The 12103-nt window shown below is 38.8% G+C and overlaps 1 non-coding gene across 1 annotated transcript; it reads right to left on the bottom strand.

Annotated features, from left to right (window-relative positions):
- Window positions 1-522: 522 nt before the first annotated feature.
- On the bottom strand, window positions 523-626 carry LOC145771441 (U6 spliceosomal RNA). Its single transcript, XR_014289229.1, has one exon. It is a non-coding gene; the product is annotated as a U6 spliceosomal RNA (small nuclear RNA).
- Window positions 627-12103: the final 11477 nt, after the last annotated feature.

Here is a 12103-nt window from a genome sequence, read left to right as displayed (position 1 = left end):
TGGGCCGCATGCGGCCCGCCACGCTGTATTGCTGCGGCCCGCGGAAGGTATCAGCGTACCAGTATAACCAAAAATACTTTTCTTGAGGAGTTAAAGAGCACGAAGGCAAAAAATACTTTCCGGGAAGCATAAATTCGCATTGCATACGATTCCACCGACCAACCAATCAGATTATAACTTAGTTCTAGCTAGGTGGGGATTGCTTAAAGTTATTCCAATGCGATGTCCAGCCACACTGTCCCAGTGGTTGATTAAAACATCTGTTTTTGAACTTCGAAATTGTCTGTGAGCATAGGGTTGCTTATTTTAAGTTTGCAAATGTCATGTAAACACTAGTGCGAGTTTCACCGTTATTGTGCTTCACGAGCAGTGTTCTCTTTATGCAAGTTTTTGTTTGCAAAATAGGTCGGTGTGCCAACTCAATTTATAATAAATTGGCAAAATATTATATATAAATTTAGAGACTTTTTCTGGTTGTATTATGAAAATATTTAGCTTCTACTGCAAAATGTTTTTTTTTTAAGAAATATGGAACGCTTCACGATTTTGCGTGTCATCCTTGCGCAGAAGCCATGCTAATCTTCTGTGTATCGTTCCAATTATAGTATATGTAGGCTACTGCCAAAGCAAGTATTGCAAAATGTTGTTAATCAACAAATTCTTGCCACGCTGATAAGCACCGCAAGTGACAGTTGTCTAGTAATCAAAGAAAGACGGTTTTATAGACTCTCACAAAAAGAATGAAAAACCAACTCATTGCTTTTTTAGAGGGAAGACTGTTCATGAATTACGATAGAATTACGATTTTTCGGTGATTTCCACAAGCGTTTGTTTCATGGTACCTGGTTTCTTTTTCCCTGTTATTGCAGCCTATTTTTCGCTGATACGTTTGCAGGTCACTATTGTTGCCTGTATTGCGATGTGTCAAACATTTCCTTGTTTACTGAAACTGTTAATTGCAAGATATCTTTTGCGAAGCGAAGTAACAACACCACTCTTGCTTGGCGATGTATATTCTGATGAAACCGCTCGCCTCGCTATAAGTGCACAAAACAAGTGGCCTCGTTTATTAGGCATTGTTAAAAAAGTCAAAAGTGTTGTAAAAGGAGCTTGGCCTGGCAGTAGCGTTGTTCAATTAATTTTATTGCTGCGGTATTCTAACATAAATATGAACAACATGTAACGCTGGATACTGGGTGCGAAATGCGTTCTTTTCTAGCATAAAAGTCAACTTACCTAACATTTTATTAGTGCGGCCCGCCACAGCTCTCCTTAGTGCCAAAGTGGCCCGCATGCAAAAAAGGTTGGTGACCCCTGACCTACACGATTGTGCTACACAGCTTGTGGATAAGAACTTCAGCTGCATGGAGACATGGGCCCAGGAATGGAACGAGCTGCCACATATCCCTCCCCAGTTTTCAGTTATACCAGCACTCTCCATCCCTCCTGGAGCAGACCTCTCAAGAAAGGCATGGGTCACATTGAACAGGATCAGATGTGACGTTGGCTGCACTGGAGCTAATCTATTTAGGTGGGGGTTGCATAACACGCCGACATGTGTCTGCGGAGCGGTAGAACAAACAATGCAACACATACTCCACAAATGCCCCATCTTACGGCCCCCAAGTGGAATCATTGGCATTTGCAAACTGGACCCAACTACCATATCATGGCTGCATGATGAGGCATTGCCAATCTAAGCTACTACAAGTCAAACGAGAGAAGAACCTACACGAATCATCAGAAGGTTCTTATTCAAATAGAATCTATTTTCTATTTGAATAAGAACCTTCTGATGATCTGTGTAGGTGAAACAGGCTGTTAAGGATTCAGATAACAATAACTATATTTGATTTATATCACTTATATATATAATTAAAAAAATTTAGATTTACAAACAAATAGGCTAATAATAATCAATTTTTTATTTAAACTCCAATAATATACACTTAAAGAAACTTCAATACTAATATAATAATAATGGTATCTTTTCAGTAGTGATTTTTCACCTTACATGATAAATTTTATAATAAAATTAAGTACCTAGTATATATAAAGTATAGAGTTAATCACAATATCTTATTTAACAAGTTAGTTTCACGGAATGTCCCAATGTGTTTTGTACGATTATATTGAAGCATTAGTAGCCTATACTATAGTATAAAGAACAAATAATGAGAATAAAGTGGGGGAATCAAATTTCTGACCTCTTCAATGTCGTCAATGGAGTAAGGCAGGGAGGGGTTTTAAGTCCTAACCTGTTTTCTTTGTATATAGATGACTTATCGACTGAATTGAATTCCTTAGATGTCGGATGTAATAGTAGTTCATCTCACTTGAATCACCTAATGTTTGCAGATGACTTGTGTGTTTTAAGTCCAAGTGCTAAAGGTACCCACAAACTTTTTGATGTCTGTGAATCCCATGCTTCTAGACATGACATTAGTTTCAACTGTAACAAAACTGTTGGATTGGTCCATCAATGTCGCAAATTTAAAGTTTTGACTTCTCCATGCATGCGGCTATATACAATACACAAATTAAATTTGTTAAACAAGTGAAATATTTAGCTACATTATATGGTCATTCCCCTAAGCACAACTTTTTTTTCTGAAACACGAAATATTTTTCATCATCCACTCTTTAATTCTGAAGATATTTTTTTTGGTGGTAATCCACTTCTAGCTGCTTGCGTCTACCTTACAAAACAATTTATTTCAGGCGAAAACTCCATCAACTTCGGAAATACGGAAGAAAATCATGAATTGGGAGCAGGGTTTTCGTGGAAGGGGAAAAATCCCTAATGCGTAAATGCGCAATTGGGAAAATTCGTGGATACAAAAAATCTTTCAATTGCACGTTTATTTTGGAATAAATTTGCTTCCATTTGACATGGTTAGCTCCTGCATACCTACTGATTATTTTCACATAGTTTCATCCGAAAAAAAAAAAAACCTTGGCGTAATGGATCCCGAAAACGATGTTGGTCTACAGGAAAATATGTATAAATTACCGCGGATCCGCAATTTTCCTAATTCTTATTTATTTAGTATAGCTTTGGTAGAGAGGTACTTTTTAAAAACCATAGACAGACAATCGATAACAACTTAATAACACTGAATTGCATAATTCAAAATTAATACAGAAATGAAATAGATACATAATTTCAAACGTTTTCGGCAAAACTTTCTGCCCTCTTCAGGAAAAAATATTGAAAAAATATCAATCCTAACATTTTAAAGACTTGAGAACACAATAGCAGTGATGACATTACTCATCAATTGATTGATTGAATCTTTATTCGAGACGTACTATGGCATCATAGTTAGTGCATTGCCATTTGTTGCCTTTAACTCTTTCGCGGCCACAGACGTATATACACGTCTTGGGACTTTTGCCATGATGACCAAGGTCGTATCCATATGTCCAAGGTAAAAAGGTGTTTCAGGCAAAACAATGTAAACATTTTTCGATCTAAAAGACTGTAAATTACGTAAACTTTTTTGCTTGAAATTTTCCAAATTTGTCCATATTCATTCTGCTGTATCACCTAAAGCATTGCGCGCAGAAACGAAGCAAAATTTTTCTCATATGCAGATTGCAGAATTGTTTTCGCATTATATTAAAGTACATATATTTTCATATTATTGCATCATGCTTAGGTAGCAAAGATTATATTCAAGTATACTTTTTTGCCAATTTTTAATTTTTTTAGAAATTGGAAAAAATACCGTTTGGAAAGTTGCTAATTGTACATTGAATGTTTTTAATTTTACGGCAAAGCTTTGCATCTTCGGGTAGCTGAAGATGTATGCTTTCATTTCATGTCAAGATTGTGTGTCTACGTCATTCATATGAGATGTTATTATGGCGTAAATACAAAAGATTTTTGTGAAAAATGTCTGGTTATTTAGATTAAACATCTCGACCTCAGTGGTTGCGAAAAAGTTAAGAGGCAGCATGGATGCAACAGATATTACGGTACGTCACATGCTGGGAAAATGGAGATGTCCGGATTTAAATGATCCGGGACATTTTGCATATTTCAAACATGTACTATGTCCCTGTTATTGACAAATAAACCATTGATTGATTGACATTTGGTAATTTGCCTCCGGCTCTGAACGCTCCCACACTAGCCTGTATATACATGTTTAAATAAGTTTCTACATTCTCTAATGCATATATCTGAATTATATCTGCATCCTAGGCAAAGGCTACTCTTCATTACACTTCCTTACCTTTTTCATGACCCGATCTGAACGGATATAATAAAAGCATGGCCGCTCTTGCGCAATGATAAAATTTCTCGAAACGCGAAATTTACTATCGCCATCTAGCGGTTGCTGTTTTGAACTTTTATTTGCCACATGGCGCTAGAGTATTATTTTCTAATTTTATTGATGTTTCAATGGCAATTCTAGGTTCACCAGAAGAGATTTAACAGCAAAGTTAGTGCAGACGGTCAGAAAGTTTTCAATTTTATTAGGGACAGGGTTTTGGGCCTAGGTGAAATATTTGCTGATTGCTGAAATCTAAAAATCGGTTTTGGTCTAATTTTTAGCGCAGAAATAGGGATAGCAATCTTCTTACCTGTGCCATTTCAGTTTTTGAGTTTAAACAAACATTAGCCAGTTTTATTTGAAATTCGTGTTTCGGGTTATTTTACTAAAAATTCGTGTTTAGGGGAATCACTATACTGATTGATGATGATACCATCAGTGATGACGTGGATATTAAAAAGCAAGTGCGATCTCTTTATGTCGCTGCCAATCAGCTTAGGTCCAAGTTTGGAAATTGCTCTGTGAACCGAAGTTAAAAATGTGATGTACCATTCATATTGTATATATGCCAATGTATGGTTCTCAGCTATGGTGTAACTATAAAACTTCTAGGCTACTTTAAATCGCATACGAGTTGCTTACTACAACTCGTACAGAATTATTCACAATTTGTCGAGGTGTGACAGTGCTAGAGTGTATCAGGTACAGAACGATGTGTTAACTTTTTATGCTCTATTAAGAAAAAATTGCTATGCATTTGTAGAACGTTGCAAAAGATCAATTAATCCACTTTTGCGCAATGTTATGTCTTCTGATTGCTATTTTAATTCTACATTTTATATTCAGAGCTTCGGTAGAGAGTTTGTCTTGTTGAACCATAGGCATACGAAGCCGAGCAAAGTGATCAAGTTTAACATCTTCAAGTTTATTACATTTACATAAACTACGCAACGAATTAAGTATCGAACGTTTTCGACATCACAAAATGTCCTCTTCAGGAATAATATACATACAAATTAACTACATCTGAAAAAAATACAATGGTTAACTAAATCTATATATAAACAGAAAAAGACAAAAAACTGCACAGTACTTCTGACTAGCTCAAACTCAACGATATAGGCTCCACGAGAATCAAAGGTAATTCTTTTATATTCACTACAACAGTAGCCTATTTTGTACGTTGTTTGATGTAGCCTTCTTGGTGTTGTGTTCGTCTGATATTTTGTGTGATGACTGTTAAAGATTTGAATTCTCAATCAATCAATCAATCAATGTTTTATTTGTCAGTAACAGGAACATAGGTAAATGTTTGAAATATGCAAGCAATAATATACATACACAATGCAAAAGTTACACAAGTTCCCATTACACAAATTCTATAGACTTTGTGTCTGATTGCAAATAAATAAAAGGCTGTGGCTATATTTACACTATATAGTGTAATAATAGCCTCAATAGTGTTGCCAGATAAAGAATTCTGCCCTAATTTGAGAAAAGTTTAAAGCTGTTGAATACAAAAACTTGTATATTGGAATTTTTTTTAGTCCTGGGCAAAGATCGAAACCCTATTCTTATTCCTAACTCTAACCCTTAGCTTAACCCTTCTTAAGTTTAATCCTAGCTTTGGCAACACCTGATTGCAACTATGGCATTAACTGTGGAAAAATAGCCACTTCCAAAAAAAAGTACGTAATAATGATGCAACTCTAGATTTAGAAGCTGGTGTACTGTACAAGCCTCCGCCCTCAGCGCCCTGGTAAAAAAATATCTTGATGTCATAGAAAAGAATCAACCAAGACACAGGGGGTTGAAGTGTGTGAACAGTAGGCCTACGGCAAAGGTAAAGTAGTTTCACCCTGTGTGTTTGGTCAATTCCTGTTTATGATGTCATGGCATTTCTTACCTGGGCGGCAACTTGTACACCAGCTCCCAACTCTTAAGTGATGGCCTACAAAGCTAGTCTTTCGGAGTCTGAATGTTGAACTACGGTACTCCACACCTAAATGCTTCTGCATCTTTCAAAAGTCCATTTTTTTAAATACAGGTTATTCTCTCTAACCCATATTATCTTTGCATACCGTACTGCTTTTCAACAGCGTTGGTGTTACAAACTGGTTCAGTTCAGTAACCTGAGATCAAGATTGCCATTATTTTCTTTTAATTTTGTTGAGTCGAGTTGCCATAAAAATATAGCCTAATCTCTTCACGGTACCTCTAAATGCCTATTGTTTTGTTTGTTTGTTTTGTTTGTTTGTTTGTTTTGTTTATCTTTATCCTGCATTGCGGGAAAGCGGACTTGAGCGCTATGCATCGGTGTACGCTTTCCGACGTACACCTGACCCACGCTGCAGCCGACTGCAATGTCTGTTTCCGGTTGTCTACTTTACTTATGACTTAAATTTGGTACTACCCATTACTCGAAATCGATCACTGGGTAGAGGCAATTATCGTAAAGTTTCTTGCCCAGAGAAACAACAGCAAGTGCGGGTGGCTGGAGTCGAACATGCAGGCTCTCGACTGCGAGCCCAACGCGCTTAACCACTCGGCCACGGCTGCCGAGTCAGTCGAGTTTGTCAGACAAATAGTAATAAAAAGAACATTTTATGATTTGCATACATTTTAAATTCAAAGTGACAGCTCAGTAGGTTAAGCACTTGACTTCACAAGTAAAGAATCTGCAAGATCAAATGACACTGGTTCGACTTTCGGGGTATGCTCTTGAGCAACGCATTTCGAAAACTGATCTCCATTCAGCGGCGCCAAGTGAATAGAATAAATTACAAACAACACTTCTACAACAATAGGAAACTTCAATTTGTCAATTTCATGACCAGCCCTACGTCATTGTGACTGCTAACTTTTTCCGCGTCTCCAGAGCAAAACTACCGCTAGCCCAATTTTGCAGGAAAACCGTGGAACTGGCAACTCTGCTTAAGTTAAAGGTAATATTGATTGATTGATTGAATGAATCTTTATCGTCGGACTGGAAAAGCTTCTTGCAGAGCTTAATCCTGGTAGTTTCGCACACTTATAGAGGCTTTGAATCACTGATGCAAGCCCGATCACCGAGATTGACAGAGGGAAGTTTCCGATTGTTGAAGTCTTGTTGCCTGGGAATTATTCCATCCATTAGATCAGGGGCGGGCAACTTCTCTAGTCGGCGGGCCTGATATGGGAAAATGAAGTAGCCTACTTGGTGGGCCGGATTCATGAATCGCTACATTAATCACAGGACGGTTTGGTATGCTTAGCAATGTTGTATGCGACAACAAAGCTGGCATGAGTAGCAGTTTTCCGGGCTGTTTTAGCTTTTACAAATACATTCTGCTGCTTTACAAGTCTTCTGTCCAGTTCTGTTGCTCTTGTTTGCCGTTTCGTTGCTGATAAAGTACTGTAGGCTACTAGCCTGCATGTTTTGTCGCATATTGGCGGCAAATGTTGTACTCTTTAAATACGGCAACACTTTCATTGCAAAGCAAACATACTGCTTTCTTGCCGACTTGTGTGGAAAAGTAGCCTACTTGAGCATCCAAAATTCGAGACACTCCTTTTCAACTTTACGTTTCTTGGCAAAATCCATGGGAAAATATTTATCGTAATTTCAAAATCTAATTTAACTGAACACAAATAATCTAAAAACACAAAGAACTAAAGAATAACCAATAATCACTATTATTTGTAGGCCTATAGGCTACGTTCCCCATTTAATTATTACACTAATCAGCCAAATTTCACTTTGATATATTTTTCCGGCTTGAAGCGAGGCTTGAGACTGAAGGAGATTCTCACAAGAGACAAAGAAAAAGGATGGAAGGGCCCATTTAGGCCTACTGTATGACGGAACATAACATGCTTGTCAGTTGACTAAAAACCGAAAACAAAGAATCAAAGAACTAAAGAATAACTAACAGTCACTATTATTTAACGTAGTAAGCAAGTAGTGGGAGATTGCGGCATAATGTGCCCGTGGGCCACATTATCATTTAAAGACCGGAAACAGCCTGAGGGCCGCTCAAAATCCCGTCGCGGACTGGGTCCGGCCCGCGGGCCGTATGTTGCCCGCCCCTGCATTAGATGCTACTGAATGGAGAGCAATCCTTAACGTGCGTTGCTCAATCGCAGATGTAGCGGACAGTATATAATTTAGCTTTTCCGCCCATACCTAGCGGAAGCTTAATACCTTAACACCTAGCGGAAGCCGCACATACCTGTGGAAGCTTAAGCTACAGCAACATTCCGAGTGCAGTGATCGCAGGAAATGATCGAGAACAAAGTCTAGACTTCTTAGTTTCAACCAACTGGGAATTATTCCATTGTTGCCTGGGAATTATTCCATCGATAAGAATTAGATGCTGCTGAATGGAGAGCAATCCTTAACGTGCGTTGCTCAATCGCAGATGTAGCGGAAAGCATATAATTTAGCTTTTTCGCCCATACCTAGCTGTGGAAGCTTAAACTACAGCAACATTCCGAGCGCAGTGATCGCAGGGAATGATCGAGAACAAAGTCTAGACTTCTTAGTTGTAAGTAGGCTACTGTGGCACGAAGCAGCTAAATCCGTTTTCGGGATTTTGCTGTAGGCTACTTCGTTACGTACCACAAACCTAAGTTGTTTCTGATAGAACACAAGGGTCGACTTGCCTTCGCTGAGACCCCAACATCGGGAGCTCCCACTCTCGCATGTAAGGCAACGTCGACCAACGGGTGTGAGGACTAGCGACCCTCCCCCGCACTACTATGCTTTTATTGTAGAAAGGAACTTCAGTACTTCACGTCACCATATAACTTAGGAAATTGCAACCATCTTGATTATAATCGAACACAACTCAAATCACCACAACCATACTGGGCCATGACTTAGATCCCAGCAAAAAGAGCTTGATTACAAATTAGAACATAGTAGAAATTATATCACTACTGGACCAAACCTGGTCTTCCAATCGCACCAAAGTAACAGCTCTTCTGCACCAAAAAATTATAACTTACTGTAGCCTACTGTCTGTTGAATTGAAGGCCAGAACGCGATATACATAGTCGCTGAGGAATCAAGCATCTGTTTCTGTAGGCTGTAACGTTGAAAAGACGAAAAACTACGTATATGTGGATGAAACTGCCGGTTGCAAGAGTGCTTTTAGCTTATTGGCATGCGATTTCTTAATCAAGGCACGCAAATTCGTAATCACGTTTCAAAATCCCGAAGCACAACTGCAAAATTACTTGAATTACTGGGTAACATTACATATATGCAGTGTTGTACGTTGACGCCGTCAAATTGACGGCGTCATTTGACGGCGTCAACTTTTTGTTGACGCTGAGGCTAGCGCCGTCAATTTATTTTTCAGTTGACGGAAGTGATAGCGCCGTCAACTATTTTGCCAATTTTAAGCGTCAAGCGCTAAGCGTCATTTTTTGTTTTCATAGAAAATTTCGTTTCACAATAAGAGTTTCACAATGTATTCTGGCCAGCGCGACTCATCCGAATTACCAGTTTTTGCGTTGGTTGGAATGGCTCCCTGGAATACATGCGAAAGAAGTTCGTCAAATGGTGATCACCATGTATTGAGAACGAGGGATCAGAGACAGAAAGCGAAAAATCCATGAATGGCATCGCGGACGTTGAATATACTTTATTTCAAGAGCTCTATGCCCCTGAAAAGAACGATGTTGGTGCAGTGGACCTCGTTAACTAATCACAGCTAAACTATCACAGCACGCTTGGAACAGTGATACCTTTCCGACTAAACGTTTTCAACTTGTTTTTGAAATAGGCTACAACACACCAATACCAACCAGCGCTAGTGTGGAACGCATGTTTTCACTTGGAAAGGACAATATGCGCAGGGGCGCCAGAACCGGGGGTGGAGCAGGGGGAGCAGATGCCCCCTGCCCTCAAATTTCTTTGGATGGGGAGGAAAGAGGGAGCAATGGTGCCTTTTTAAGGTCATGTAAGCTACTGCACACTTTGCAATATAACAATTTATGCTATTCGCTTTTAGCCTAATTATAATGTTCTATTTTTGCCTCAAAATAATATTCAAGACACAAAATTCTCCATCACAGTAAGTTATAGCCTATTACATGATTATAAAATAGCATGATGCCTTTCCGTGCCATTGTTCTTTGTATAGCTGATACTTGTATCATTACTCGATAATGAGCTAATAGATGAGCATTATCGCTATATCTTATCTTAAAACTTTAAAAAAAAAAATTGGCCTTTCAGCAACAAAAGTGCCCTTATTTCATACTCCTGCCCCTTCAATCAAAAATCGCTTCGGCGCCCCTGAATATGCGTCCCAAACGCAGCAGATTGTCAGACAACCGTTTTGAAATGCTTGTTTTTCTGCAAGGAAATAACTAATAGGCTGAGCAGCTAATTACAATACAGTCTCAAAACATAATACCTGCTCTTTATTTATAGCTATTGTTAGCCTGAACTTGGTTGAAATATTTGCGTTTTATGAGACGCTGACAAAAAATAGCGCTAGAAATTAGCGCTGACGCTGACGCCGTCAATTTCTTTAAGAGCTTACGCAGTCCTTTACGCCGTAAAGTTTTTAGGCAATTTGTGCTGACGCTGACGCCGTCAAATTATTTCAATGACGCGTACAACACTGCATATATGCAAAAGAACGACAATTTCACGACGGTAACAAACGTTGAAAAGACCTAAGGTGAAACGCAGGGCGCTACACACACCCCGAGAGTCGAACCAGCGCAGCTTGATTTTGAAGTTTCTTCGTTCCAGAAGCAATAAATAAATAAATAAATAAAACCAAAAAAATAAAGCATAAAAAAAAAAAATAAAGCAAAAAATTAGATTTTGATTGGAATGGGCAATTTAAAATACCGAATCGATTTGAATCTCAATCTATTCGAACCCTGAAATAGGATTCGGTTTATATCTTTTTCTTCTATGTCACATTTACTGTAGCCTACATTATTTATCATTGATGGACAGTGGCGTACCGTGACCACTTTGACAGGGTGTTCAGTGACGGCAAAGCAACAGCGGGGGTCTGGGGGGCCTCCCCATGGGTTAGGGTTAGGCTATCACACATTTAGTCACACAACCAAAAGTAGTTTTAATTAACTAAGAAGTTGAATAATCTAAAACACAATAAGGTTAACTCACAAAACTCAACAAACAGCACTTTTACTAAGGGTTAAATTAAACAAAGCAACTGCAGCTCAGTATACAAGACAGAACTCAGCTGTGGCAAATAACGTAAGCGTACAAAGTAATTAGCGTCTGCGCAAAGCGTTTCAGGACAGAAACATCGGAAATCAAGTAGGCTACCTTACCACAGTACCAATATACCAATACCGGCCCCGTACATTCGTGCACCCTCTTAACGCCTTGGGCCGATGCAGTTTTTGTAGCCTACGGCCTCATAAACATTGGCTCGTAAAAACACGAGAAATATACGTGTATTACACGAGTTTCCTCAGAATTTCTCGTGTTTTTCACGTGTTTTTCACGACCAATGTTTATGGGGGGGGTAACCATATGGTGGCTGTACACAGCCAGCATCGCACACGACGTTGCTGGTCTTACCATCGTTTTATAAAGTTTCCTCTTCAGCTTTTCTAACACCTTTCCGTCACACATGACTCCTGCTATTTTTTCCATGCTCTTCATCCTGACTGGTATCGCTTTGTCGCCTCTCTGTCGCCCGTCCCGTTCTCATAATAAATAAGCTGATGAACTGATGAATCAAGATATTTGAATTCTAGTAAGCCTGCTTGTTTCACGCTTTTCCTTGTACCGTGGTTGTATTTTTTGTCTGATTTTTTTCATCATTATCTTCTGGTGA

This window comes from Aplidium turbinatum, chromosome 5 (assembly GCF_918807975.1).
Source record: "Aplidium turbinatum chromosome 5, kaAplTurb1.1, whole genome shotgun sequence".
NCBI classification, from domain to species: domain Eukaryota; kingdom Metazoa; phylum Chordata; class Ascidiacea; order Aplousobranchia; family Polyclinidae; genus Aplidium; species Aplidium turbinatum.
This window is presented reverse-complemented; position numbering and strand designations above follow the sequence as displayed.